At 36.1% G+C, this 13,808-nt stretch overlaps 1 protein-coding gene across 1 annotated transcript in view; it reads right to left on the bottom strand.

The window, feature by feature from the left end:
- The window catches only part of TBL1XR1 (TBL1X/Y related 1), a 181,159-nt gene that overhangs the window by 78,392 nt on the left and 88,959 nt on the right, over positions 1-13,808 (bottom strand). Inside the window, exon 3 of the mRNA XM_082626063.1 lies at positions 1,425-1,541. The gene's annotated coding sequence lies outside the window, so the exon portion shown is untranslated. The remainder of the gene's footprint in view (positions 1-1,424; positions 1,542-13,808) is intronic.

Below are 13,808 nucleotides of genomic sequence, written 5' to 3'. Positions count from 1 at the left end.
CCTTCTCCCCACAGATATCTTTTCAGAAAAACTACTGTCACGTAATATTTCTGGACCTCTGATTTAGTTCACCTGAAACACAAAACACAATTAGTTAACTGGCAGGTGGGTAGGGACCCTTTAAAATGGCTAATAGCTAAGCAGTCAAAGAATTCCAGTAACACATATATATAATACATATGTAAGTGATTAAGGTGTGACTATGATGGCAGTATTCTACCAATCCAACAAACTTATCCAGCATTCATAGTTGAGCATTAGTGCTTTAGTCTACCCTAAAATTCTAGAGGTTAACATTATGGTTATTTCAGTGACATGAAATGAGATTTTTAAAAATATATACAAGAGAAGCATGTTAATTTTGTCTAGGCTGAAAGATTTTGTCTTTTCCTAATTTCATAAAAAGCAAAATTAATGATGGACAGTGTTTATAAAAAACTTTTTTTAGGGGCTTCCCTGGTGGCGCAGTGGTTGAGAGTCCGCCTGCCGGTGCGGGGGACGCGGGTTCGTGCCCCGGTCTGGGAGGATCCCGCATGCCGCGGAGCGGCTGGGCCCGTGGGCCATGGCTGCTGAGCCTGCGCGTCCGGAGCCTGTGCTCCGCGACGGGAGAGGCCACAACAGTGAGAGGCCCGTGTACCGCAAGCAAAAAAAAAAAAACAACAACTTTTTTTAAAAATGGAAGAGTGGAATGATACTTTGGCCCTCAAGAAACTTATAAATCTTGAACTTAACTATAAGAACTTAGAAGTCCTTGAGTTACCTTTGAAAACCATACAAACCTGTAATAACTTGTCAAACCAAAAAGCAAGACAGCTACCTAAAACCAAGGTCTTATCTAAAGGACAAAGGAACCAACCTGAAGAGGCTCTCACTAGCCAAAAATGGGACAATATGCACATCAATACAGAAAATAATTCAATAATCTAAAACCCAATTGTGTTTAAATCCATGAGTTCACAGGACAAGGCATTTTACTGCAACCATGCCACACTGCTGGCTAATATTTCTTGGCATTTTGTTATTTCACCAAAAAATTGCTTTCATATTTGGTATCACATCTGCTCTCAGATCTCATATACACACTCTTGTACTTACCTACTTATAATTCACTTTTAAAATCTAAACCTAAGATTCCATAAATCGTTCCTGTTATGAATTTTAATCTACTGTTGCTATAGTGCCTGGTAAGGCTACCGTGGTTACTGATAAGAAACCTTGTTACTAAGAGTTTAGCTCTTAAAAATAATGGTTAAATGCCAAGAAGAAGTAGCAGCAAAATAAAGTCATGAGTAATTGGGCTATATTATGGATTAAAATAGGTATGGGTAAAAAAGGAAAATGAAAGTTAAGAATGATGAACAGCAGCTGATAAGTAGCTAATTACTTTGTGCGTTCATTTGGGGGGGAAAAAAAAAAAAGCTCACCCTGTATGTGATGTTGCCGAGTTCCATAAACAAACATCAGGCAGCATGATGTAATAGAAAGAGTCCTGGACTGAGTCAGGAGACCTCTGTTCTAGTCCAAGGCCTCAGTTTCCTCATCTGTAAAATGAGGGTGCTGAATTAGATAATCTGAAAGGGCTCCTCTAGCTTTAACATTGAGGGATTCTACAGATGAATTTAGGAAGAAGCAATAAAATGCAGGATTTTTGTTAACAGTAAAGTTAACATTACAAACAGCAGGTGGAACAGGGATGAAAACAATGTTCACAAATATTGAACTGCAGAAAGCAATTATTTCATAACTTTTAACTACCAGAAAGGTTTTTACAATATACCAGCCTTAGTAAGTAACATTATCATCTAAACTAGATTAGCAGTGAGTGACCAAATTATGACCTCAAAAAACCTATTCACCAGCCAGAATGCCCAAGTAAATCTTGGAAACAGTACAGGAACACCTTTGGGCTAGTAATTACTTAAGGTGATAAAATGCCTCATAACTTTCCACAATTAAGTAACTGAACAAAGAGTAAAATGACACAAAAAAATGATTAGAGTAAATTAAACAATTACTTTTAGTTGCAATAAAACAATAATTATGCTATGATATCCTTTTTTGTTAATGAGAGTATTTTCCCTATGCATAATAATTTCTTTCCTGGTTAGCTCTCAAAATAGAACCTGGCTTCTTCTGACAACAAGGTAATTTGAAATAAATGACATTTTTTTCCACTGGTGACACAGAAATATAAAAAGAGAAGAGTATCTTTTGTTTAAGTTTTCTATACTGAAAGAAATCAAGCTTCTACAAGTAACAAATAATAGAAAGGCTCTGGTGCCTCAAAAACTTGTGGTTTCCTAACTGCAATTTCCTAAATATAGGTAATTAACTGATTGGTCCTAGCTAATCATCCAGGGTCTAATAAATTCAGTTTTAAGTTCATAGATCAGCTGATGTTATACTTTATTTTTTAATTTATGTGAATGCTATGATTTTCACCTGGCAGATTTTTAAAACTCTAGGTATATGAGAACCAATAAACATACCTCTACAATCAAGAATCTATCAAAAATCTCTTCTTTTAAAGGATGTAATCTATATCTTTTAAAGGATTTAAAGATAAAATGAAACAGTCAATAAAAAAAACTTGTTTTTAAAGCTTACTTTATGCAAATTACATAGTGATTATAAAATAAATTGGCATACACACAATTCCATTAATTATTCACTTGAACATTTCACCCTGGCAATATAATACCTAATATGTTATTCAGAATCACTAATAAAATTTCTCTCTGTCTGGTAGAAACAAAGGCAAAAATAAAGCAGTCTGATGGTAATGAAATTTGTTCTTGGCTAGTCTTAAAATAGTTGATATCCATGTATCTCTGAGACAGAAAATCTGTGAAACAAAACTTTCCCTCACATGAAATATATTTTCGATTTTAATCTGAGTATTTTGATTTACAGCCCTAATGAGTTGATTAAAATAACCTTACACTTAGCTGCACACAGCAGAAATCAGTATGATATGTGAAGCATACTTTAGGATGCTATTTTGAGCCTAAGCTGTTTTCAGCAATTACTCCAACTACCTCACTTCCCCCTCCCCCCATGACTTTTTCAGAGACACTTAAACATTATGCTTATTTACTAATAAAAATACTATTACTAATGATTACTATAAGCAGTATAGTTTTTAGCCAATATCAAACAGATGTAAACCAGCTCCTCAAAAATTCAGGACTGGATGACTGTACTGGGTAAAGTATTATTCTCCTTTGGGAAGGCGTTGGTACCAAGATTAGCAGTTAAAGGAGAATTTGATGTTTAAATAACTAGTTGGTATGTGGCAAGAAGCCCACTGGATTGTTCCTCACTAAATTTCAATTTGTAGAACATAAGCACATTTGTTATTCTTCCTACCACTTACATAAGTCAGCATACAGTAAAATTTTCCCAAAGACCAAAACGCCTCATTTAGAGATCAATAATACAAAATTGTAGAAACAGTTATAAGTGGCTAGATGCTGCACACAAAACAGCAGCACATTTGCTTTTTGTTTGTTTGGGGGGGTTTTTGCAGCACATTTGCTTTGAGAAAGTTTTAATAGAAATGGTCATTCTTTTTATTATTGCAATATAATTGGAAAAATAAACACACAAAAGACCAAAAATAAGTCCAAACCTGACTAATTTCTGCTCACTAGAAATTATCAAGCCATTTAAACATCAATTAATTACATATAACTTTTTATTTTCTAAAATGTATTTAATAACTGCCTAGTTTTGTTCAAAGTTATTTCAGGATTGGGGAAGAAAAAACTGCCAATAAAAAGAAATTGAGATAATCAAATTAATGGCTAAAAAAATCTCACATTTCATAATTACAATTTATAGTTTAATATTTCAGTTTTCTCTCATCTTTATCCACTTATAATTTATTCCGATATATACATCTAAAAATTCAGTCTATCAGAATAGATTTCTGAAGAGTAAACTGAGGATAAAAAATGAAACAGTATTTTAGAATGGTTATACTTAATACTGGATATTATGTCAATATTTTTTAATAGCACTATACTTATCTCTCAAAACTTTATAAAAGAATTACAAAATTCTGGAACAATGATCATTTGCTTTTTAATAGAACAGCTTATTAACATACAATTACCATATTCCTAAAATACAGATTATTTTTTAAAATAAATTCTCATCATTCAATCTAACAATTTTAGCATAAAAATCACGTAGCATTACTCTTCTGAAGGATGAATATAACACAGTAAAAAATGTGTCCTAAACCATACTTTATAAACCACAATTGGCCAATTAAAAGAATGGAAAGGGAATCTAATAATTTCCTCTAATAGCATTTTCAAAACTTGTTCAAAATAAGCAACCCCAGGGATTCCATCTCCCACTAATTACATTTAACTCTGATCACACTCTAATTATGTATCCATTCCCTCAGAATTTATGTATTATAAATGATCTTAGTGAGATTTTGCTATATCACTCTGAAGTAATCAAATTATTGTGTGGATATGTTTGTCTTCCCACTTTAGTTGTTTATTTCTACTTCTATATTTTTCTACATCCTAAACAGTTCAGAGCTTAGTGCATAGGCAGAAAAATGTCAATGATAAACTCTTTAACCTATTTTTGAAATTCAAAGAAATATCAATTTTTATGAAAGCCACTAAAAACAACGTACTAACAACAGGAAACTAGTTTAGAGATATACTGCCTAGTAGTATCTTTTATTCAATATAATGTTTCATTATGCAAATTTCACACATTCAGAAAAACTGAAAGAACTGTACAAATATTCACATAGCTATCACCAAGACTTTAAAATTAACACTTCCTTCTACTTGTTTTACCACATCTATTAATTAATCTTAATTTTTTAAGCATTTCAAAAAAAGTTACAGATATCGGTAAACTTCCCCCATATATAACTTCATTATTGCCTATCATTAACTATAATAAAGTATTTAGTATGGTTTTTCTCTTAAAGAAAAAATTTCATGCAAACAAAATACAATGGATACTTACAAGGTGTACCATTCAATGAGTTTTGACAAATGCGTAAACTCAAGTAACTCTAATCCCTAACAGGACATAGGATACTACCATATCACCCTAGAAAGTTCCCACACGTCTTTTCCTACGTAATCCTTGTCCCCAGCACCCATTCCTCCATTTCTAAACCCTGCCAATGACTTTGCCCCCCAACATCAACTAGCTTTGCACCCTCCACCCCAATACACAATAGATATTTGCCTGTTTTTTAGTACATCTTATAAACGGAATCATACATCATGTCCTGTTGTATGTAAGGCTACATTCATTCAGCATAATGTCTCAGAGATTAGTCAGGATTGCTTCAGGTACCAATAGTTTGCTCCTTTCTACTGATCAGTAGTACTCTGTGACACAAATACAGCACAGCTTGTGTATCTGTTCTCTTGTTGATAGACACCCGGACTGTTTCCAGTTTAGGGGTCAGCCCCCCTATTTGACAGTTTATACACAGAATTTGGTACTCGACCTCTGTGGTTCTTTCCTTTCTTAGGCTTCCCCCCTCTTCCTCCTGTTGGGCTCCACTGCTCTGCAGCCACTGTGGTAGTTCTGAACAGTGTGGCTCCTCAAGCCAGTAAGACTGCAAACCAGCCCACAGGAGCCTGCCCTCTGACAAAACACCATCGCAATGGGAAGCTCACCCAAAGCCATTCCCTTCTTTTAAGATACCACTCCGGACCAGTTTCTTCTTGTTTCTGTTTGCTCTACAGTGTCCTCACACTTTTTTTTTTTTCATATGTTGTCCAGAGATTGCAGTCACTATTTGTGGGAGGATTTGTCCTATAGGAGCCACTACCCTAAATTATAACCCCCTACTATTCTTTTTTTTTTTTTTTTTTTTTTTTTTTGTGGTACGCGGGCCTCTCGCTGTTGTGGCCTCTCTCGTTGCGGAGCACAGGCTCCAGACGCGCAGGCTCAGCGGCCATGGCTCACGGGCCCAGCCGCTCCGCGGCATGTGGGACCTTCCCGGACCGGGGCACGAACCCGTGTCCCCTGCATCGGCAGGCGGACTCTCAACCACTGCGCCACCAGGGAAGCCCAACCCCCTACTATTCTTAAGAACACACTTATTCAAGACTGTAATTGACATACCCCCTTTCTCATGTTTTTTCCCCCGAGACCCTGATTGAGCCAGTCCCCCTGATTCAAAAGAGACAAACTAAACCAGGAAAAAGAGGCCTCTGGGAGCTGGATCCTGTAATTCTGTATATGCATCAACCCAGGTCCCAAGTTCATCCCAGGATGTGGATGCAGAACACACTCAAAAAGGCAAAGGCTTTGAGAACTGAAGATATGAGCCACCGGCAGCATCCCACACTAACACCGAGGGATGCACGTGAGGAGTACACCCAAAGCAGTGGAGCAAAGGCTTTGAACACTGAACTCACAGTGGAACCACTGTCCATGACACAAACACAACTTCCAATGAACCTGTCTGTTTTCAAACAGACAAAAAAATCATCATCATCATCATCATCTCCTGAGAGGATACAATAAAAAATTACTCAACATACAAAGAATCAAGAAAATCTAATTCTCAAAGAAAAAGACAATAACAGATGCCAATCTTGAGATGATCTAGATGTGAGAAATATCAAACAAAGACGTTAAGGCAGCTATTTTATCCATCCTCCATGGGCTAAAGGTAGGCACTTAAAATGATGGTGAAGACAGAACTTCTCAGAAGTAAACCAAACGAAAACTGTATAACTGAAAAATCTAGGGGAAAAGTGATTTGACAAGAAAATAAGTATGGACAAAGGAGAGCAAACATTGAATAACTGATCTTCCTGAATAAGAAATTAACACAAACTGATGAGAATAAAAATCTAATTTTAATAAAAGAAGAATTTCCTCACAGTTTGTACCTTTAACTCTTAACTATAGTGGGGAAAAAAACCTAGAGATCTCTAGCCAAGATGCCTTAATCCTTATTATTCTGTCTCCTCTTGAGGTCCTGTGAAAGCATGCATGATTCACCTTTGAAGAATATTCCAATTCTATACAGTTTGTATAACACAGAATTTAAAAGAAAGCTGGACTACAAATTAGGGGGTCTGGTTCAAGTCCTGGTGCTCCACTATAACAAAGTACGTGATCTGGCATCACTTCTCTAAGCCTTGGGTTCTCATTTTATAAATAATGACAACCTACTTAGCTTTGTAATGTAGTCCCATGATCTATTTTAGGAACTCTGAGGGTCAGTCCAGTTTCCCCAGATCTTAAGTTCTTCACTGCTCTAATTACTTGTTTCTGGCAGACAAGGAGAATCTTTAGGTCTGGTAGCTATGACCAGCAAGGTATAGAACAACACTGTCGACAGACATACAATGCAAGCCACAATGCAAACCACATATTTAGTTTTAAGTTTCTAGTAGCCACATGAAAAACTTAAAAAGAAACAGGTGGCAACTGATTCTAATAATGTATTTTTATTTAATCCAATATATCCAAATATTATCATTTCTTGAAATCCGTATAAGATTGAGATTTCACTTTTTAAAAAAACTGTCTTCAAAATCCAGCATGCATTTTATATTTACAATACATCTGAGTTATAACCAGTCGTTATTTCAAGTGCTCAACAGCTACACATAGAGTGGCCACCACACTACCCAGTGCAGGTGCAGATGTGGGGTGGGAGGGGAGGGGAAAGCGAGGCAATGGCAAACAAGGCCCAAGGTGTCTCAATGGCTTATATGCCTTATATATACACACACAAAAACTGTATGCCACTGATGGTTATGAGATCTGCCATGGTACAGGCAGGAGGACAAATCAGAGAAAGCCTAGTTTTGAAATAAAGTTCCATCTCTACTATGGGTAGAAACTGAATTAAAAGAAAAAAAGTGGCTTATGTATATTTCAAAATAAATGAATTAACAAGTACTGAACATTTATTTTTATGAAAGCCAATGTTTATTCTATCCTATCCACAACTGAGGGGAAAGTATGTAAGAAATACATTAGAAGACTTTATAAAACAAATACATTTCTCAATCAAATGAATTAAAAGACTGGTGAAAGGGGCTTCCCTGGTGGCGCAGTGGTTGAGAGTCCGCCTGCCGATGCAGCGGACATGGGTTCGTGCCCCGGTCCGGGAGGATCCCACGTGCGGCGGAGCGGCTGGGCCCGTGAGCCATGGCCGCTGAGCCTGCGCGTCCGGAGCCTGTGCTCCGCAGCGGGAGAGGCCACAACAGTGGGAGGCCCGCGTACCGCAAAAAAAAAAAAAAAAGACTGGTGAAGGATACACAAAATATATTTTTAAAGTACACAATATTCAATTTAGATGCTTTGCTGTGACTTATTTAGCTTCTGAAATTTCAGCCAAAATACTGAATCCCTCTTCTGAATGAAAATAACAAAAAGCTTAAGTAAATCTGCAAATACCGAAACCCCTATTTTTTTTTCCATGGATGTAATTTTTTTTAAATGGACTCTACAACAGTTTTATTCCTTAATTGTTCCTCAGGTAAAACAAAGGGCAATAACCAATCTCTGTAAGAACCCAGAGTCCCACCCCAGTTCCATCATATCACAGTTCCTATCATTTCCATATTAGAACAGAAATACATACACATTCTCAGAAGAGAGGACAGAACTGTGGAGACAGACCTGATTCAGAGTTCAGACTCTACAATTTATTATCTAGGTGATTATAAACAAGAATGATGGTCTCATCTATAAGACAGAAATATTAACAGCCTCACAGAGTTACAGAGACATTTAAATAAGACATCTACTCTCTCTCTCAGAACACTCACTCATCTTTCCATTTTGGGTCTGATTTTAATTTACTTTTTCATATATCAAAAACTTTAAACTAATCAAAATGTCTCTTGGTGTCTCCTACACATTTAATATGTTTCTATGTACTCTGTTCTAAACTCATAAACCCTTACACTCTAAATCATTTTTTAAAAATATCAGATTACAATGAAATCAAGATGATTCCATTAAAATCTGACTGGAAATGAATGTCAAATCAAGATGGTCCTTTATATATAATATGTAGAAAAATAAGAATGTTAGCATTTTTTTAAAAAAAGATCCTCCTTACAGGAGGAAATAGTAATCGTAGCATAGGAGGAAAAATAGGCATTATGAAGGGACTCTGTTAAAAAGAACAAAGAGAAAAATCAAAAGATATGACTGAAATGAACTGGCTTACAGAAGAGGACAGACCACGAAGAAGCAAACAAACAGTATCTGTTAAATTTGGAAACTCCTGTCTTTTACATACCAAACTTCAGTATGTTAGTTTTTCTTTGGAGCAAAAACTTAAAACTCAATTTTTTTTAAAAAGCAATACTATACCCTGGAAGGATGGATGGATTGATGAAAGAAAGCAAGGGGCAGAAGACCCCAAATGGCTTCAATACACCTATGAAATATGGCCTGTAGTTTCAAATCTGGCTACACTGCTAATATTAGACAAGGCAGCTCAATCCTAAATGTGTCAGACCCTATTAAGACTGAATTTAACAGAGTGAGGTCAGTTAACAGAGTTAACTGAATTTAACAGAGTGAGAACTTGCAAAAACTTAAAAAAATAAAGCCAGAAAATAATCAATGACAGGACACCTTTTGTTTTAACATTGTTCCATTAAATATTCATCCCTCTATGCAGGTGGAAGTTCTTGCTCACTTTATTTTGGGTTCCCTGAGACAAAAAGAGAGGTACATTTTATTTCTGGTTGCATGGTGCCTATACTAAGAACCTGTAGAACAGACACCAAGTTATCTGAAGCATGAAGATCAATTTTTAAATAGCAACATCAACTCACCATAACAAGTTCTACTATCACATTTAATTTAAGGATTAAATTCATGAAAGAATCCACACCTTCTTTGCCTTCCGAATGAAACCACAGTCATTCAGGTTCCATTTTAGACAGTTGTATCAGCCTCACATCACACAACAAACGTCCAGTGGTAAAGATGAAGGCATTCAGTCAACTACAACTCCAGTGTGCGTGTGCTCCGCTCTTTTCAGCTTATCATTTGTTTTGTTTTTAATAGAAAATAAACCATACATTTTCAAAGGGATACTTGCTCAGACATAAGCAAAGGCATAGACCCCTCTGAAAGAAATTCAGCCTGTAGCTATTTTCAACTCCATCCATTAAAAGGAAAAAAAAAAATCCCCAAAACTAAGAGAGCTTTTCAATGTAACCCTCTTACTATTGACTTGAAAATTAGTTCTCCAGAAGCATAAATTCTCAACCAAAATAAAATAAATACTTCACACAATCTTGTCTATATGGCAGTGCCATTCATGCTTCACATTTAGTAATAACACTTCAAAAGTACAGGACAGTGAAAGACATATGATAAATAATGACAATGAACTTCTCTACAGTGAACAGAACAAATTATTTTACAGATGACATGCTTGAGAAGTGGAGAGTAAAAGGGAACACATCACTAGCTCCTCAGTACACACCACACTGCTTCCTGGGAGTTACCTCTTGGTAGGGTTACAACTCTGGGGTCTTATCCTCAGTCTGGCAAGCCATAATTTTCTTTTATCTGTTCTCTTGGGATAATCAAGTTCTAGGAGAACAGATGTTAACAAAATACACTAGAGCAATTTATGAATGAGAAGAATGATTTACTAATTTACACTGAGAAATATAGTTGCCAGCAGACTAGAATATTCATCGATGCAACAGAGGCTGGCAGTGCCCAGCCCATAACCCCTGATCACTCAGTTTTCCCTAGGAACTAGGCAGCTTCTTACTGCAAACACCTGAGGGTCATCTCTGGCCACAGTTAGGTCAGAGGGGAAGTTCTAAGGAGCTGGTGCCCTGCCCTTCCCAAAGCATAACTCCACCAATAAGGAATGGAGTTGGCGGACAAAGTACCCCAGCTTTCTTGACCCATGAGTGGAACAGCTGAGAGGCATGTTCTACATACTGGCTCCCAGAGGTCCCCACAAGATGTGAGTCCCAACAGCCTAAAATATTAACTTACTCAAAGGCATCTTGTACTGGCCTCCTTATCTTCCTTTTCTCATTTCCCCACAGGAACTTCCTGGGTTCAGCTTTCAAATAAAACGGTTATAATCAAGAGTCTGATTCCACGGAAATCAAACCTAAAACAACTGGTCAGCGAGGTTCTATTCTTAGCAGGAAAATCTTGTTGTTAAACCAAATTAAGTTTTAGAAGCTGTGGGATAACTGTAGAATTAGAACAAGAGAAAAGAGGAGGCCTAAAGGGATTGGTCAACAAAGTTGACAGACATTTCTTGAAAATGAGAATCTATCTTTGGAACAGTTTAAAGAAAAAAAACATACAAATTGTTCTAAAACACATAAGATGCAAATTAGAGCTACATCAAGACACCATTTCTCAACTATCAGATTAAATATGTATATATCCAAAAAGTTCTGACTATACACTGTTTACAAGTGGGAAAACAGACACCCTCCTACATTACTAGAAAAAATATAAGATGGCATAAAACCTACAGAAAAGAATTTGGCAAACTGCCTCAAAATTACATGAACATTTATGCTCCTACCTAAAACTGCCATTCGTGAAACAGCTAAGCTACATCTATGTAATGGACTACTCCACAGCTATTAAAAAGAATGAGGACTAACTCTATACACTACTATAAGGTGATCTCCAAAATGTTCAGTATATATATACACATAGGTTTGCTTATTTTTAAAAATAGCAACCTAGGGCCTCCCTGGTGGCGCAGTGGTTGAGAGTCCGCCTGCCGATGCAGGGGATACGGGTTCGTGCCCCGGTCTGGGAGGATCCCATATGCCGCGGAGCGACTGGGCCCGCGCGTCCGGAGCCTGTGCTCCGCAGCGGGAGAGGCCACAGCAGTGAGAGGCCCGCGTACCGCAAAAAGAAAAAAATAAATAAATAAATAAATAAATAAAAATAGCAACCTAGTTAAACTTGGTTACCTATAAGGGGAAGAAGAAACTAAGTACATACTTCACTTTGAAGTAATATCAATGTTTTCTATAAAATGATAAGATTAAATCAATATTTTAAAATCCTAAAAATTAAAAATGAAACAAATGGACCTGATTCTGTACCAAGTTGGTAGAAAAATCATACAAGTGGATTTACTTTGAGTACTTCAAAATACTGTGAATGTAAACCCCCAGTGGGTCATGGGCCAAAGAAAAAGCAGTTTTCAGTAATCATATTGGTGGTACTGGTTTAAATATATAAAAATATATTTATAAAGATACAAGTTATATTATGTACAATGATTTCATATTTATTTTATATATTTACATATTTATATCTTACATATTCTGTACTTTATACCTTTAAATAATATATTGTTTTATACATTTATATGTTAAGTATATATAACATTATACAGAATATAAATATACAAAAGAAACAAGTTTATGTAAATACCATTAGAAAAAGAGATTTTTCAGCATGAGAAAGGATAGAAATATTGAAATCAAAGAATTTAAGTTTGAAAAATTAAAATCCAACATTTTTATCAGATATATCACAGACATACCAGACATCCAGAAACAACGAATACCCTTAGCACTAGACTGTGGCTCTACATACTGCTTTCACTAAAAGGAACTGGACTTTCTGGAGACACAGCTGATTTGGGGACTGAGGAAGAAGAACATGTGCAAGATGAGCTCAGGAACATCTTGTTATGTCAAAAAGCAAGGAAGCTATCAGAGACTACTAGAGTTGTGTCAAAAACATTCAGAAGTCAATTTAAAAAGGCTCCTTTGGCCAAGACAACCTGAGTATCCTAAGAATAAGAAAAAAAACTACAATGCAATAACATATCAAATATTTAAATCCCCAAGCTCACAGAGACACTTTTTTAAAAGTCTTTGTTGGTCTACTTTTCCCAGCATTCTAGGAAACAACTTAGCACTTTGAAAATTGGAAAATAAACTTATCTACGAAACAGAAATAGAGTTACAGATGTAGAAAATTGGTAAATAAAGGGAAGAATCAAGAATTTGGTATGCCTTTCCTGTGCAAACTGTGCCACAGAGTAACCAAATATCTGATGAGGGAAGTTTCTCTTTATAGAAATATTACAGATAATAAATAATGAGATGATCTAGGCAATGATCATCAATGGTCACCTAATATCACAAACAGAGACAAGCAAATATTACATGCCTCTTCATAGAATTACTTAGTACCACCTACAAAATATTCTGCCATCCTACCCCCACCCCAAAATAACGCAAAAAAAAACAACCCTGAATTACATTAATCTTTTAAATTAAAAAATTCAAGGGAAAGAGAGGCATTTTACTACAGGGATGCAATTAACAAAATACAGAACGAGGAAACCCTGCAAGACAAATAAAAAGGAAAATATAATAAAGAGAAAAGCATAAGCTGTACGTAGCAACCAAACGTAATGTATGGATTTTGTTGTCAATCTGTAAAAGCTCAAACTAAAAGGATATATGGTGATATTAAGAAATTACTGCCATCACCCCACACCCATTATTAGAGTGTTCACTACCCCAAAATGAAACAAACCAACCCTCCAACCCTCACAACAGCCAAAAACTCTCACAGAAAATAACAGGTACTGGCAAGGATGTAGAGAAATCAGAACCCTGAGCATTAGTGTTGGGAATGTAAAATGGTGCAGCCACTTTGGAAAAGCATATGGAGCTTCCTCAAAAAATTAAAACTAGAATTATCATATGACCCAGCAATCTCACATCTAGATATTTATCCAAAAGAATTGAAAGCAGGATCTTAAAGAGATATCTGCACTTTCATGTTCACTGCAGCAT

Source organism: Mesoplodon mirus (assembly GCF_964341445.2).
Source record: "Mesoplodon mirus genome assembly, chromosome: 6".
Classification (NCBI taxonomy): Eukaryota; Metazoa; Chordata; class Mammalia; order Artiodactyla; family Ziphiidae; genus Mesoplodon; species Mesoplodon mirus.
This window is presented reverse-complemented; position numbering and strand designations above follow the sequence as displayed.